Here is a 17,732-nt window from a genome sequence, read left to right on the forward strand (position 1 = left end):
TGGAGGCCTTCAACCTCAAGGAGTCTGTGTAAAGGCACATAATTTCTACAGATGGGAATGATTGAAAGGGAAAGAGAGGGCACCAGTGAAAGAAAGCAGGAGCAGAAAGGGGAAAGTATAAGGAAAATAATCACCCACCTAAAGTTTTGACAAGTACTGACCCCTAGTAGAGAACACTGCATTAGGCAATGCAGGGAGGGGGGAGACAGAGAGAGAGAGACAGACAGAGATAGAGAGACAGAGAGAGGAAGAGGGACAGAGACAGAGAAAGAGAAAGAGAGACAGAGGCAGACAGAGACAGAGACAGGGAGAGTGGGAGAGAGAGACAGAGAGAGAAAAAAGAGAGACATAATGACAGAGAGAGAGAGAGAGAGAGAGAGAGAGAGAGAGAGGATGCAGAGGACCTCCTTTGAAGGCCTTTATAATCAAGAAAAGTTTAAAATTGCTGAATAACAACCTAAATCTGATGCAGTATTGCAGCAGTCATAGGATAATTAATTGAAAGCTACAGGAGCTATTAAAGATTATCTAGTCCAATTCTTTTGTTCCAAAAGTGAGGAATTATAATACTAATTAGGGCGGGACTTTTTTTACTGTTTTCTCTTTTGGGGCACTGAGGTAATCAAGTGCCTTTGATGAGTCTGGACTTTGCTCCTTTGAATCAAGAGCCTTTGACCTGCTTAAGAAACAAGAAAACCTAGTTCACATAGGTTTGAGTCACATGGTTGTGATGCCCTTTGACCCTGAACAGGGTATATAAACTCAGAGGTTAGCATTTTGTTTGGGGCTCTCACTCACTGGAAGAGTGTCGTGTGATTTGACCAGGTGAGACTCTGGGTAGCCACTGGAGCCCTCCTGCTTTGAAAACCCAGCTGTTGGTGCCTCTCTCTCTGGTAACTTTGTAATTCTTTGGTCAGACAGCTACAGGCTTGTCTGTTGATAACTGTGTATGTTTGCTCTGTTTATATTGTCTCTATTTGTAATTTCTGTTTGTATTTGCTCTGAAGTTCAGGGTGCTGGCTTTTCAACCTGAACTAAGTGAATGATATATGTATATTTGATTAAAGTGATATTGTTAACCCTTTAAAGGTGCTTTCCTTAGAAAAGCAGATCAAAGAATGTGCACACAGCCCTTCTGTGTGCTGGTATTATTGGTCTTTCACCTCCAATGGCTGCAAATAACATTGTTGTTACAGGAATCTAAAAGTCATAAAATTGAAGTGATTTGACTAAGGTCACCCATGTAGTAAATACTAGAACTAAATAATACAAAGACAGTACATTTTGTACATACATAATTATTTATATGTGGTGTCCCCTATAATTATTTAGGCTCCTTGAGGTCAAGGACGTTGTTGTATCTTTCTTCTTACCCTCAGTGCTTTGCCCAGAGACTAGCACATAGTAAGTAGTTAATAAATAATTGTTGAATAACTGTATGATTGCATCAATCTGCCTCCATTTATTTCCACTATATTACATTGCTATGCCCCATACTTTGTTGATCATTGCTCCCTTTCAAAAGCTTAACCCTAGTTTGACTGTGATATTAGAAAAGAGGGTAGTTTTAAGAACTAGAAATAGAGAAAGGAAAGGTTAGCTAAAGTGAACAGAGGGGATAAGTAGGTTCAGCTGTGTTCAAAGACCATAGCAATAGAACAGAAAGAGGGGAAAAATATGAAAATGGCTGAAACTAGGTGTAATAAAAGTGGAGTAAAAGCTAAAGTTGCTCCCATCCCCCAACTCCTTTATAGGCTTTTATAATCATCATATTCCTAATAATATTTTAAAATGATTATCAGTTAACATTCATAACAATGTACATTCATATCATATTTAGTATATAAGCCTACAGAGAAAATCAAGTCTTGGAACCATATCTTCTGAATTCATGTTAACTACTCTATCAATAGATAATATTTTACATGACACATAAATTAGATACATACACCAATTTGCATATATGTGGATAAATATATACATATAGATATGTATAGGTAAATACATAATTTCCCTACTATATTACTGGATAGATTGACACATACTATTTCTGGAAATTGTTCTTGACCTAAATTTTGAGTATCTGGCCTTTCTTCATCAGTATTTCTGTCAAATTGTTTTCCTTTACACAAATTGATCTTTCACTCTTTTTCATGAGACTTTTCTTTGACTTCTTAATCAATATGGGATTGTCTAATTAATTATCTTCAAATGATTTTCTATCATGCAGATATTGAAATTTCTGGCCTCACTTTTATCAATTAGAAACTTTCAAATAGTTCATCTTCTCATCTACTTTATAGTTTCAAGATTAAATGAAGATATATGTATTGATGATTTATGAAAAATTAATATAAATCAATCTTTCTTTTTTGCTCAGCCAATTCTCTTTCCTCCTTCCACACCAGCAATCGTAATTTCACCTGAAATGATTATCTATCAAGATTTTGCTCCATCTAGCTGGGCAAATATTAGTTGAAACAGTTGTTTGCCCAAGGTAACCCAAGGCAATTGGTCTGTGAATTTATGCTTTTAAATTTATAGAATATGCTATGTGTCATTATTTTTTTCTATGGTTGACTGAGATGGATAATTAAAAGAAGACTTTAAAAAATAAATTTATCATATATTATTTTTGCTACTTTATTTTTCTTAAAATTTTATAAATATTAAAGTTTAATAAAACCCTCATTTTTTAAAATGTTTTTAAAATAGTTCTAGAAGATTTTGTAAGCTCAGTCCTCACAAGTAACTGTAATCAGCAATAATGGAATAGTATAATATTCTTCCCAAAGTCTCACTAATATTAACATATATTCTAATCTGAAAAGAAAAGTAAACAATAACTATTCCAGTCTTATAGAATGAAATTCTTACTCATATAACAGATACTTAATATGCCTTTCCAGGTCTACATGATGCCTGAATAAAGGAGAAAAAATGCAGTCAAATAGTTATATATAGCCACACTAGTAAATGCATTACCAAACTTTAAAATAATTTCTAAATGTAAAATACCATATTCACTAGCAGACAATAAATCTCAAATTCATTTACTCTACCCTGTCTTTCCATTTTGTTCACTTTTCTTTTTCTTTACATTGAAATTTATGGCCCCCTCAATAGTATGAACTGAGCACCTAAAACTATAAATTATATTTACATAGCAGTCTACAGTTATAAAACAGTTCATCATCTAATCCATTGTCATTTAGCCATTTTTCAGTCAAGTCTGACTCTGTGTGCCACCTTTTAAGGTTTTCTTGGCAAAGATACTGGAGAGGTTTGCTATTTCCTTCTCTAGCTCATTTTACAGATGAGGAAACTGAGGCAAACAGGGTTAAATGATTTACCCAGGGTCACAGAGCTAGTAATTGTCTGAGGTCAGATTGGAAGTCAGCAAGAGCAGTCTTCCTGACTCCTGGCCTGACACTCTATCCACTGCACCACCCAGCTACTTCCTCTTATCTATTCCTCACAATAATCCTGTGATAGAGGTATTACAAGAATAATTCCCGTTCATATATGAGTTTCCTCATCTTCAAAATGAGCTGTAAAAGGAAATGGCCAAGAAAATCTCGGGCTCATGAAGAGTCAAACATGACTGAAACATGAGTGAATAGCAACAAATAGATCAGGAAACTGATCATCACAGTGATGTGCCCTGGGTAGTTCAGTCAGTTAGCCTGCTAGCATTGATTAAGTGCCTACTACATGCCAAGCACTGTGATAAATTCTGGGCATATAAAGCAAAGGGAAAGAAATAATGGAACCAATTATTGAACCCAGGGCCTTCTGAAATCAAGTCCATTCCTCTTTATACAGGTCAATACTGTTTACAAGCCCTCTGTGTAATATATAAGACATACAAGACATTCACCCTACCCTCAAGAGTTGTAATCAAATTAGGATACAGACTGCATTATGCTAACTACAGATAGAATATAACTGACATATCCAGATTAAGAAGTGAAGAAGCTAATCAAAACAATCATATGGTTTACCAAATTTCTATTCAAGTCACAAAATATGGAAAGATTTCATAAAACTTAGCCTTACTTTATTCCCCTCTTAACCACTCACACATCAATATGCTGAAAGGAAACAAACATTTCCCTATATGAGTTTACAAAAAAAAAAAAAAACCATCATTTTTTTACCTGATTTCAAAAAAGGAGGAAAGGGAAGAGAGAAAGTTAATTATATAAATATTTATTCTCAACAAACATCCATGGAGATTTCTGCAGATGATAGAATTTTGCAAATTATCCACACAGATATTTATATGATCATATATAGAAGAGTATTATGTAAAAATGGCTACTCAAGAATTTTTATAAAACTAATACATCTTTGTATTTTCAGCTATAAATGGTTTAATTAAAAAAATTCATTGGAAAATCTCTGTTCCAGTTTCTATAATTTATTTTCTTATAAACTATGATTACAAGCTAAATGGTGAGTGGGAAGAGGAAGGCATTTATTACACTTCTCCCTAGGAAGCTGGTGTGGTGCTCACTAGGAACACCTACACCCTTACAGAAGCAAGAGTGAGGTTAAAAGAGGTTAAGCAGCTCTACCCCTCCCATCAGAGTTAGGGTTGCTCCAGACTCCTCAGGGGCTACATTCTTCATTACCCTATATTCTCTCCTTATGCAGATTAGTAGGCGTGGTAGTGAGGATGTTTGTGACAGGGCATGATCCCTCAGGTTTGAACCCGTTGTTCCAGTCCAACCTTTCTAGTCCCCCTGGCACCAGGATGGCCATTGTAAAATAAGACAAGCTAGCTTCCCCACAGCTATTGATTATCTCCCAGTATTTTCTGTGGGAGCAAAACAAGATACCATAATATCCCTTCTTACACTACTTTCCAGCTACCTCCTTCATGACTTCATCCTTGACCGCTTTTATTGCACTGAATAGCTTTTTCTCTCCTTCTCTCTCCCCACTCCAGCTCTAGAACTTCTAACCATGATCAAATTAATGCTACCATTGTTCCAAAATTGTATTAATTTACTATTCTATCACCCCATTCACCATTCCTGTAACTTTCTAGACCAAAAAGACCTACTCTGGTCATCACTTCTCTCTATATGCTAATTCCCCCCTTACAAGGTAAATAAGGTTCTTGAGGATATTTGCACCTGTACTCTAATTCTTAGGACAGTATTTTACACAGGGTAAGCACTTACTTCCTTTTTTCCTTCCTTTCTTCCTCTCTCTCTCTCTCTCTCTCTCTCTCTCTCTCTCTCTCTCTCTCTCTCTCTCTCTCTCTCTCTCCCTCTCTGTCTCTCTCTGTCTCCCCCCCCCTCTCTCTTTCTTCCTCTCCCTCTCCTTCTCCCGCTCCCCTTTTTTTCTTCCTCACCACCGCACCCCCCCTGCTCCACCCAGATTGAGCCTTTGAAGAATAATTCAGAAGGGACCAAAGAAGGGACCTTAGAGGTCATCAAGTTCAATCCACATTGAAAAATTATGTAAACATTGCCCAGGAGAGGTTAAGTAATTTGCCCAAGGTCCTTCAAGAAGTAAGGGCAGGGATGCAATTTAAAGTCAGGTCTTTTGACTCCTAAACCAGCACTCTTTTAACAATATCATGCAATTGATCTTAAAGCTTGCTAACATTCTGCAAGAATACATTCATTAAAATACCAGCTCTAATGCATAAGTCATTCAGAAAATCAGTGATATTTAGACTATGTCTACACATTCATTAGTGGTTCAAGTGTTTTAGTTAAAATTAATTTTTGTAATGTATGGGAATTATTGCAAGTATAGATTTTGGAATTCTAAATGAAAATCATAAAAATTGCATTAATTTTTAGGCAGTATATGAAGCAAAAGAATAATCATGGAAATTTTACCTTTGGGAGGTTGCCAAGAATCATTAGAATTGATTCATTTTACTGCATTTTAATGAGATATCAATAGGTAGAACTTTCTGACCTTATTGAGGTTCTCAGGAGCTAGGGAATTTGGTAGATAAGAAATATCCTTTGCTCTTAGAGTTCAGGTACAGGAATTCTATCTATACTCAACCACTGTCTACTTAGTTGTTTTCTTATACTAGAGCACACTGCAGCATCATATTTCCTTATTCTTCTGGAAAGGAAGAATGGTGGGGTTGGGGGAAAGAAAGGTTGTCATCAAGCTGCCTTGTCATTCTACGAGGTCACATGGGGAAACCACTGAGCTACAAAAGCACTGTCACCAAGCCAACTAAAATAAAAATTTAGTTCCCAAAAATAGAGCATTTACTACTGTGTATGATAGAATGAGGGAACTGGGGTGTCAGTGTGTAGGAGGTACTGAGTATCACGAAGAACCTGAAAGTATTGAAGGCCCCCTTCCCCACCTCCACTTCTCTCTCTCTCTCCTTCCTATTTTTTTTTCTCTTCTCTCTGTCTCTGTCTCTCTGTCTCTCTCTGTCTCTCTCTGTCTCTGTCTCTGTCTCTCTCTCTCTCTCTCTGTCTCTGTCTCTCTCTGTCTCTGTCTCTCTCTCTCTCTCTCTCTCTCTCTGTCTCTCTCTCTCTCTCTCTCTCTCTCTCTCTCTCTCTCTCTCTCTCTCTCTCTCTCTCTCTCTTTCCCCCCTTCTAATTCTCACAAACCCACATCATATTATGATATTTTCATTTTGTTTCTCTGGGAATTTTATAGAGCTCTACAAGTACAAATTCTCAGATGCAACATAACAATTATATTTGCTTTATACTAAATAAAGTTCAGTACCTAATACAGAGAAATACCAACTAACTGTCCCTAAATCATCTCAGTTTGTACAGGAACCTGGAAGTCTTAAATCTAAATCTCTTGCCATAAGTAAAAAACCACACTTCCTCGTAATACATACTTTTATGAGATTTCCAACAATATCACTTTCTACTCAAATTGTGTAAGTTTATTTTGAAGATATCTTTTTGTGAGCTAAACTAACCAATTTATTTAGGCATTGATTTATAAAGACAACAAAAACAGTAATCCAAGAAAACCATAATTCAATTTCACAACTTAAAGTGGTTATTTTATTTTCCTTTGTTCCCCTGTCCATGAAGGACCGTCCTGTACTTTTCTAAACCTAAAATTCTTGGTGTTAAAAACAAAACAAACAAACAAAAACAAGTGATTCCACTAATAAGTGTATTTACTTTCTTATTAATTTGGCCATTTGAAAGTGATGCATAAACTCAAGGACAAAAGAATTATCTTATTTTGCAAAAGCAAGATTCTTAAGAATTTTGAACATTAGTCTTTCTCTTTTTCCTTCTTTAACCACAAAATGTTTATCATAGAATCCCAGACTTTGAGAGTTGAAGGAGATGTCCAATGGCCATCTAGTCCTACCCATACATGAAAGGAATCCCCACTATAACTTACCCTAGAAGTGGTCATTCAACCTCTGCTTGAAGGTCTACAAATAGTGATAAAAGAGCCCTTAATGAAGCAGCCCCTTTCCTTTTTGTAATCAGGTAGAACCAGACAGTATTGATGACTTCTCTTTTTTCTGCCTTCCTTTCAAACTCCCACAAATCCACACCCCTATGATATTTTCGTTTAATCTGTCCAGGGCTCTTAAAGATTTCTATAAGTGGTGTTCTTTCAAAGTACCCTATTAAAGGCATTGAGTTCATATTAAAAGAAGTTCAATACCTGACCAAGACTCATCAAAAACTATTTTATAAAACTTTCAGAGAGTGCTGCAATTATCCTGGCTATTATAGGTCAAAAACATGGCCTACCTGTTTTTTTTTTCGAAACAAAGCAAAACAGTGATATATAACCACACAGTTATTCCAGATGAGAACTATGTAATTTCTTTCTCTGATTTGTATGATTTAGGATTTGTTTATAAATAATTTAATTTCTATTGGATATAGATATAGTCACCTCAGGAAAGATATAACACTATGCCTGCAAATGCATGGTTATGATTTTTGATTCTCAGCTTATGTGCAGAATTTTCTAGTCTCTTTAGCATGGAAAAATTCAAATTATATCTACATGATACCTAACATCCAGGTAACAAATTTAGTCAAGGGTCTAGAAGCTAGATGATGGGATATCCATTTTGTTGTAACAACAAACCCATATTTTCTCTTCTTTGTGGGAATTCTTGATAGTTTGGCAGTTATAATATTGTGTCCTATTCACACAGATGCAATACACTTCTCTGTTTCTCATTGAGTAGCCTACAAGCTTATTTAAGCATTTTGTTACGTTGAAAAAATGGGAAACAAACAAATTATAACTGAGAATGCCAGATTTATTATTTATTTTTTACAAATGAGAAAACTCATTGTGAACTCTAACTTAGGACACTAGGATCACATCTTACTCATTGTGAAATTCTAGGAGTATATATGGAGATCTCACAATCTCCTCCAGTATTGAGCTGTAGGAAACACTTGGTTCCAGTAGCATCTGGGAGAAGAGGTGATGATAGAGCAATAACTTACTCCACTGCTGGCAGGGATGGTCATGGGGACTCCTCAAGAATGATTGGGAAGAAAAGTGGCAAAGAAATGAGTGGCATAAATTCAGTGGCTTCGAGCCAGAGATTGCCCTTATATAGTGCCCTCCTTCTCCATGAAGTATTATCAAAGGATTCTAGTTCATGGCACTCTCTCCATCTTCTGAACACAGCATTTATGTTTCATACCACTCCTTCAGAAATTAAGCATTCGCTGTCTGCTAAAATCTCTTAAATTGCCGCCTTTACTATTATTTAAAATTTCGTTTTCATTTAAACTTTCCATTTGTTTTGGTCTTACTCCCCCTAACTGGACTAGAAACTCTTTGAGAGGAGAAGTATTGTCATGTTTCTTTACTGCTCTTCCCATCTCCCAGCACAATATTTTGATAACAGAATCCTAGGATCATAGGTCTAAAACTAGAAGGGACCTTAGGGATCATCTGGTGCAGCAGCTTCATTTTACAGAGGAAGAAATGGAGGGGGGCAGCTAGGTGGTACAGTGAGTAGAGCACTGGCCCCTGGAGTCAGGAGGACCTGAGTTTAAATCCAGCCTCAGACATTTGACACATGTACTAGCTGTGTGACCTTGGGCAAGTCACTTAACCCCAATTGACCTGCCAAAAAAAAAGAAAGAAAAAAGAAAAAAAAAAGAAATGGAGGAACAATGGGCCTCTCCATTAGATCATAAATTTCTTTGTTTAAATAAAATTATTTATTTATTTTTAGTTTTCGACATTCACTTTTATAAGATTTTGAGTTCCAGTTCTTTTCTTCCTTCTTCCCCTCCTCTGCCCCTTCCCCAAAATGGCAAGCAATCAGATAAGTGTACAATTGTATTAAACATATTTCCACATTAGTCATGTTGTGAAAGAAGAATCAGAACAAAAAGGAAAAACCATGAGAAAGAAGAGAAAGTGAAAACAGCATGCTTCGATCTGCATTCAGACTCCATAGTTCTTTCTCTGGATGTGGAAAAAGTTTTTCATCATGAGTCTTTTGGAATTGTCTTAGATCATTGTGTTAGAGCAGGAATTTCTTGAAAGTAGGGATGTTTTGTTTTGTTTTGCCTTTCTTTGAATCCCTACTGTTTAAAATAGTATCTAACACATAGTGGGTACTTAATGAATGTTTATCGATGAAAAGGACGGTATAGACTCACCCAAGGTCACACAGGTAAGAGGTGTTAGAAACAGGATTTTAAGCTAGGACATAGCAAGTTCTCAACAACTTTTTGATTCATTATTGGTTGCTATATGATGCTAATATACTGTTGCAACAATCTAGCTAGCAGCTTCTGTGGGGGTGTAAGATCCACCAACAACCAGCACCCAGAAAGCTGCCAACACACTGCAAAAGCACAGGTTCTTTTGATCTGCTTTAGTAAGGAAAGCAACATTAAGGGGTTGGCAAGCTTATTTTAATTCAGCCAACAAATACCATTCACTTAGTTTGGGGGAAAAAGCCAGCACCCTGAACTTCAGAACAAAATACAAACATCGACAGACAGACCTTGTCTGATTCAAATCCCAATACATAGTTACCAGAGTTTAACAAAGTCTCAGCATCTGGGTTACAAGCTGGAGGGCTTCTAGCTACAGCTGCCTGGAGTCTTCGCATCAGCACCACAGAGAGTGAGAGGCCTGTGCAAATGGCTCTGTCTTCTCTTCTTATAGGATTTCAGATGTCATCAAACATCATCTGAATGACCAGAACTTAGGCTGCTATGATTGGCTCTGGAGTTAGCACCTCCCCTTAGTTAGCCCCACCTTGGGTCCCACCTTAGTTACCAATTCACACCCACATAGGTTTTACACCTAATAGGGGTTTGGGCCTGGGGCTTAGCACCTAGTAAGAGGTGAATTACTCAAAGGAAACAAAAGCCAAACTATTCAAGGGCAGTTGGTTGAACTAAGTGCTAAGGAGCCCATTTTGCTTACCAACACATATACATAAATGTGTACATACTTAGAAATGAACATATTTACATACATGATTCAAACTAGCCTACTTTTTAAACCAGTGAGGTATTTAAAATAATATATATATATATATGTACATATACATATATATATATATATATATAAGGTTCTATAAAAATAAAGAAAAAAATCAAGAAAAATAACAGTAGAATCATCAAGCTTTCTATAAATTATGCTCCAATATGACAGCAAAATAAATGATTTTTTCCAATTGTTAAAACTACAGAAAAGAAAATCAGTTAGTATTGATTACTTTGGTTTCTTTTTATTTTGATTGTAGGCTTAAACTCCTTTCTTTAGGAAAGCTACCCCTAAAAGCTAAGCCAGAGTAACATAGTCTCTTAAGTCAAGGTTACCTATGGATTTAGTGAAGAGAAATTGATAAACCTTATCATTTAATAGCAGATAATTTAGCAGAATTAAATAATCATAACATTGCAAGATTTTTTAAAAGGTTAAGTTCCCCTTTCGTGCAGCTGGAGTTGGTTAGTGGTTACATTCATCTTTCTAGTCTTAATGGATACGCTCCTTTTTTTCTTGAGCTAGACTAGAGTCTAAGTTGAGTAATGGAATCTTATGAGAAGGATTGGGGTTTAGCGGTGGTGACTGCTAACTACTGACCCCAAGTTCCTCTTTCCCAGTCAAAGGCATCACCTGAAGGCAAGGACTTCTGGGATAGGATTAAGAAAGACTGGAAGAAATCAACTAGTCAGGTGACCTATCATGTCCAATTGGATTATGCCTAAAACAAGTTTCTGTCATTTTTTTTATTCCTCTTTTTTGTTACCTGAGAGTATTCTGCCCAATATAAAGTAAATATTGATGGCAAAAACCCACTTAGTTATTTCCCAATTCACTCTGGCTCTCATTGATTGGCCAACAATAGGTCCCTGCCCAAGCACCACTTAATGGTTATATTTTTGGGCCCAGATGGCTCAGATTGAATGTAAATCGTAATTGTTTCTCTTTCAGCCAGCAACCCTGAGCATCTTCTCTTCCCAGTTTGATTTTCTTTTAAGGAGGCCATCCTTTGACTCACTTATTAAACAGGCCTATTCACTAAATGGGTGTTGCCTCATTCAAAGTGAGAACTAGGAAAGACATTAGCTTAAAAGGTCAAGGTCTCCCACTCCATCCTGGGCCATCACCAGTCAATTCTGATCTGCATCAGGCCACTGGACCCAGATGGCTCTGGAGGAGAAAGTGAGGCTGGTGACTTTGTAGAGCCCTCCATCACTTAAATCCAATTCAATTGCAAGTAATGGAATCATCTTCCTGATATCACGGTCTTCTTCACGAATGAAGGACAAACCACACAGTGTAAGAACTCTCTAAATCATTTGGCGTCTCTGACATCTGAGGAGTCAGGTAACCCGATTTGATATGAAATGCTAGCTTTGCAAATTAAATCATAGATGTTTGGCAACTTTGTTCTCAGTTTCTTTTTATTTCAGATAATTAATTTTAACATTACACTTAAGATTATGTGTAGAATTGGTAAACAAAAAGTAATAATATTGTGTAATATCAACCATCTAAATACTTTTTGCCAACTACTTAACAATATCAGTCAATCTTAATAATTATACAGGCTTATTCTAAAGCAATCATTAATATCATACATATGTGTCGCCTTTAAAAATCTTTGAAAGATTGATGTTGATTGGAAAGCATATCTTGGGATAAGAACAGCTGTTAATCTCACTGTGTCAAGAAGGTTCTAGCAGCCCTTACAGAGAGGTCCACGGGGAGATGAGTATAGTAATAATCCCTCAAGAATTTAGAGTGAACTAGAGGATAAGCAAACAAACAAAAATGAAAAATCTTTTCCCTTTGGTAGTGAAATGTGAGGGCAAATGAATCTTCCCCCAAATGGTCAACTGGTTATTTCCAGCAAACGTGCTTTCTCTCTTTTATAGGTTGTATATTTGCAGCTGCATGTAAATGGCATGCAGGATTATTTCTGAAAGTATTTCATCCTAGGAAAAATAAGATTTGAAGAGAAGAAAGACTCAAAATAGGCTTACAGCAACCTCAGAATCAATTTTAAATTATTTATTAAAATCACAATATATCCACATGGGCCAGTTAAAATAAAACGAGTATTCCTGTGAATTCTGTCTATGAATAAAACAGCCATTTTAAATTTGGTGTTGTCTAGAAGGAAAGAAAAACAGAAACATGATATATTGTTGCAGTTCACAGGAAAGCATATCAACATACAGCATCATTGCTGTAAACTAGAAATAATTGAAAACTATAAAAAAGAGCTAAGGTATGGTAATATATTTGTACTTTCCAGCATCTCAAGCAAAACCAGAACAATACAGCTGATTGGAGCCTTAAGTTTGAATTTATGAACTGCAAAATTTACAATCACTAAATATTTCACATTTTTTTTTTGTGATTTACAGCTGTGTTTAAATAAATCCATCTAATTATGCTGAAGCCTGCCATGTAATCATGGACTAATCCCATTTGCATGCTTAGAAAGTGATAACAATGAGCTCCACTGGGCTATAAAGATTTAGATAAACAAATTGAGGGGTTTCTGCACTAATCCTAGGTATTTTTTTTCTGAATTTTATTTGGCTTCCCACTTCCAAAGGATCATGTTTATGACCTTAAACCAAAAGTAAGAAAGACAGATAAGTCAATGCTTGACACTTCCCCACAAAGACTGGACCATCTGGATGCTTTGTGTTTGTAACAGGTGCTTCTGGGATTTAGAGCCTAATTCTGGCCCAGATTCTGTTCTGTATGGGCGACTCTGTTGCTATGTGCAATTGTGCATTGCATTAATTGAAGAGAATGGAAAAGGCCAAGTATAGCAATTAGTCAATTGGTCATGCAGAAAAGAGGATGGTGGCTTAGTGCCATGGAATGTTGAATGCACAGATGTACAATACCATCAACTTTGCTCTCGGTGGTACTCTGCTAATCTGTGACAGGTAGACGAACAATAAAACTTGGTTCTAGTTTTCTGTCCCTTGGAAGAAACAACAGAGAGACCATTGGAGAGAGAAACTGCTGGGGTTAGATAATCTAAAAAATAAGCCGCCTCAGCACAAAAGTCTTCAAAACACAATGAAACAAAAACGTTGCCCCGAAGTTCCAGATAAGCTAAGTCTTGAATTTAGGCTCAATCTGTAGTTGCTTTTTCAAAAAAAAATACTTAATATTAATCACAACTTTTAAAAATGTCTTTTATAAGGATGGAAAGAAAATGAGGATCATGAAATAGCTGTCTTTTACTTTGACCCTAATAAGTTTAGATGTAGTGTGCTACAAATTTGGTCACAATTAGTCATGCAAGCAGTCATAATTTTGGAACTCTGCAAACTAATTATAATAGTTAAACATTATGAAGAAGAAAAACCTCACAAAATTAGTTAAAATATATATCACACATTTTTGTGATTTTATAAATCATTTTAAAAAATCAGCAAACTTTTGTATCCCAGCTTTAATATCTGTGTTGTAATATTTGTGCTAAAGTCTGGAATTTCATGAAAAATGTACTTGTGATAGACCAGGTAGACATAGAACAAGATTTTTAAAAAATGTGTTACCAAATACCTCTGCGACACCTGGCGTGCCCCTCACCCATAGGCCTCAGATTTTAAGGACTTTTGGGGTCAGAATTCTCTCAAAATAAATGAATGCCTGCCATTGTCTTTCCTTTTACTAGTCAGTCAATGATATCTTAGTTTAATGAAAATGGAATATAATGAAAAAGTATAGCAATAGATGTAATAATAGGACATTCCCCCCGTAAATCTGGAGGTCATTCTCACATAAATACAAATGTTCTCTATGAGGAGAGAGATATGCATAAGAATTAGGTATGGGAGATACATATAAGGGCAGTTAGGTGACCCAGTGGATAGAGTGCAAGGTGGTACAGTGGACAGAGAACTAGGCCTAGAGTCAGGAAGATTTATCTTCCTGAGTTCAAATCTGGACTCAGACACTTACTAGCTGCATGACCATGGGCAAGTCACTTGACCTTGTTTGCCTCAGTTTCTTCATCTGTTAAATGATCTAGAGAAGGACATGGCAAACCACTCCAGTAGCTTTGCCAAGAAAACCACAAATTGGGGCTGAGAAAAGTCAGACACGACTGAAGAACAACAACATAGTAGATACACTCAGCTATTCATTTCCTCTGAATGCTTATCTTCATATCAGTTTGTAATTTTATTCACCTTCAGCAAAGGAGCGCTGTGATTAACATGCTGAAGGGAAGGGCTATTACTCTCTTAGCCAGTATCTTCAAGTGATGGCTCTGAAGCTTTTCTCCGCCTTCTGACTACATATAGACTGTAACAGATGTCCGAGCTAGGCTAATGTCACATCTGTTCTTTAAACTCTTTCCGCTACTGTGTCCGCTGACTCCCCTTGTTGAATCTGACTTGTAGCTAAAGACTGATTGCTCTTCTTATCATACCCTCTTGGTTGGGATAAGAATTCTAGGGAAATGAGAGAAATATATGTATGAGTATATATATATATATAGAGAGAGAGAGAGAGAGAGAGACAGAGAGACAGAGAGAGAGAGAGACAGAGAGAGAGAGACAGAGAGACAGAGAGAGAGAGAGAGAGAGAGAGAGAGACAGAGAGACAGAGAGAGAGAGAGAGAGAGAGAGAGAGACAGAGACAGAGAGACCGAGAGAGACAGAGAGGAGAGAAACAGAGAGAGACAGAGAGACGGAGAGTGACAGAGGCAGAAATGTAGACACACACACACACACACACACACACACACACACACACACACGACCAGTGGCAAGACTGTCTCATTCTTGAGCCAAAGAGTATGTTCCCTGTATTAGTAACAGTTAGTGGACAAAACACTAAACTGAGAATCAGAAAGACTTGAATTCAAATCCCACCTCAGATACTAATGAGCTATGTGACCCTGAGCAAGTCACTTAGCTGTTTTCTGCCTCAGTTTCCTCATCCGTAGATTGAGAATAATAAGAATATTTACTTCAAAGGGCTTTTTTGTGAGGACAAAATGGAATGATATTTTAAAGGGGTTTTGCAGACCTTAAAAGGCTCTATAAATGGTCATTATTATTATTGTTTTGCTATTATTATTACTTTAGCAAGGTCTTAATCTCTCTGGGGCTCAGTATTTCAATAGGTGATGTCTGTGGTAGCTGCCTAGACTAAAGAAATCACGCACTCTTTATATATTCAGATGTATAGAAACATGTACATATACAAGTACTTGTATACAGGCTCCTACAATTCGGACATATGCTTTAATCTACATATATGCATATGTAGATATAGATAATATAAACATTTTCATTATAACTGAAATTATTTTCATAATGACATTTCATTTTTATAACTTTTTCTTAAAATAGGAGTTACAGATGAGTAATGTTTGGCAGAAATGTTGTTATTATTATTCATTATTACTTGTTTTATTTGCGTTGCTCTTAACCCTCCCCCTACTTCCTCCACAAATAAAAAAAAATAAAATAAAATTACTACTCAACTTTGGGAGGGGAGAATTTATTTTCTTTACTTATCATAAGCCTATTACCTCTCAGTTGGCTTTGTGGAACTAGGATGTAAATATGACAAGCCGATAGTTCAGATATTAACCAAAAGGGTAAATAAAACAATTGTCTAAATTATACAGATAGATGATTGAAGGACATGAAGAGGAATTCAAGATAGAAAAAGTAAGGATTATAGGGTTATAATAAAAATAGTTATTCTCTCAGGTTTAGAAAGATTCTGGTGAAGAGCTTTGACAATGAAGGTAATAACTTCCTTGCAATTTAGGGTCTTAGGGGCCTTAGTATTTAAGCATGCCAAGAGGTTGTAACTACTTGCCCAAAATTTTATCAATTGTCTTTGGGAGGGGCAGGACTTGAACACAGGTATTTTTGGCTTAGAGGACAGTTGTCTATCCATCATGCCATACTGCCTGTCTATGATAGGATATTACTAAAATGTCAGGGCATATTTGTTGAGAGTCACAGACTTAGAAGGCAATGCTTGGAAAGTAATTGAATGCCATTAGCAAAAGCAATTTATCATATATATTCACTTCATACTGGATTAAAAACACCTTATATTTAGTTTCTGTGATACCTTACTATTTATTCCCAGAATGTTGAAACATGTCACAAAGTATGTCCCTGACAATAGAGTTTATTTTCCAAGGAATGATATAGATTATATTTCAATAATTTTTTAAAAGACTTCATGTGGTTGAGGGAGTTATCCTTGTTCCATGAATTTTGATTGACATCCTATAGAGCTCATCAGTTAGTATATATATATCTGTAACAGACACTATAGAAAGACAAACAAACAAATAAAAAAAACCTTAAGACCAGAGTTGAAGAGGGTGAGGGGAAGAGGCTAGATAGTCCTAAGGAAATGGCAAAATTCCTTTACAAACTTTAAGCTTCCCAAGAAAGCAAAGACTCATCTTTTTTTTAATGTCACCATTCTACTAGTGTTATTTATGACAGCAAGGTATACAACTGTATAAATAATTAAAATGATTATCATACAAAGAGAAGTGGAGAGGTACCTAGTGGGCATGAGTGGGCTGTGACATGTTACAAATGAGGAGCTCAGAAAAAGAACAGGAATAAAAGACATCACAAAGGAACTCTGTGATAAGAAAAGAAGAAGGGATGGTTAATATGGTGAGAAACAGTGATGATAGGCACAGCCAAAATACTCCACTTACAAATGTATTAATATCCTGGTAAATTTTTGGAGAAAGGGCAGTAGGTATCCAGCACATTTCCCTTTAGTGAATTTATAGGTGGACATCCACGTGCATCCCACAGCAGGGACACAAGGATGGGTTGCAATCTTCATCATTGGTAGAAACTCCTAAATCAATGAAATTGCAGATCTATTTGAATACTTGAGTGAGGATACAGGTTGTTGCTGATGTCTAACACTGTTATTCTATTTTCTGTTTTAGGAAATGAAGGAGAATTTCCAAGAAATTAATTTCACTACCTATAACCCTAAGGATATGTGATTATCACCAACATGATAAGTGGATAGTGACCCAACGTGTGATATCCACTGGAACAAGGTACCTATTGTACCACCTATGGAAGAAATAGAAAGTATTCAGTGTTTTAGGTTGGGTCATGGATGTAGTTGTCATTTCTTCCTTTTCTTTGGAATTCCCATTAACTTTTCTCTCTCCATGCTTTCAATACTTCTCTTAAGTCTTTATAACTCCACCTACAAACTAATCCCAAAGGTTCCACCCAAACACATTAAAGAAG

This window comes from Trichosurus vulpecula, chromosome 4, assembly GCF_011100635.1.
Source record: "Trichosurus vulpecula isolate mTriVul1 chromosome 4, mTriVul1.pri, whole genome shotgun sequence".
NCBI lineage: Eukaryota > Metazoa > Chordata > Mammalia > Diprotodontia > Phalangeridae > Trichosurus > Trichosurus vulpecula.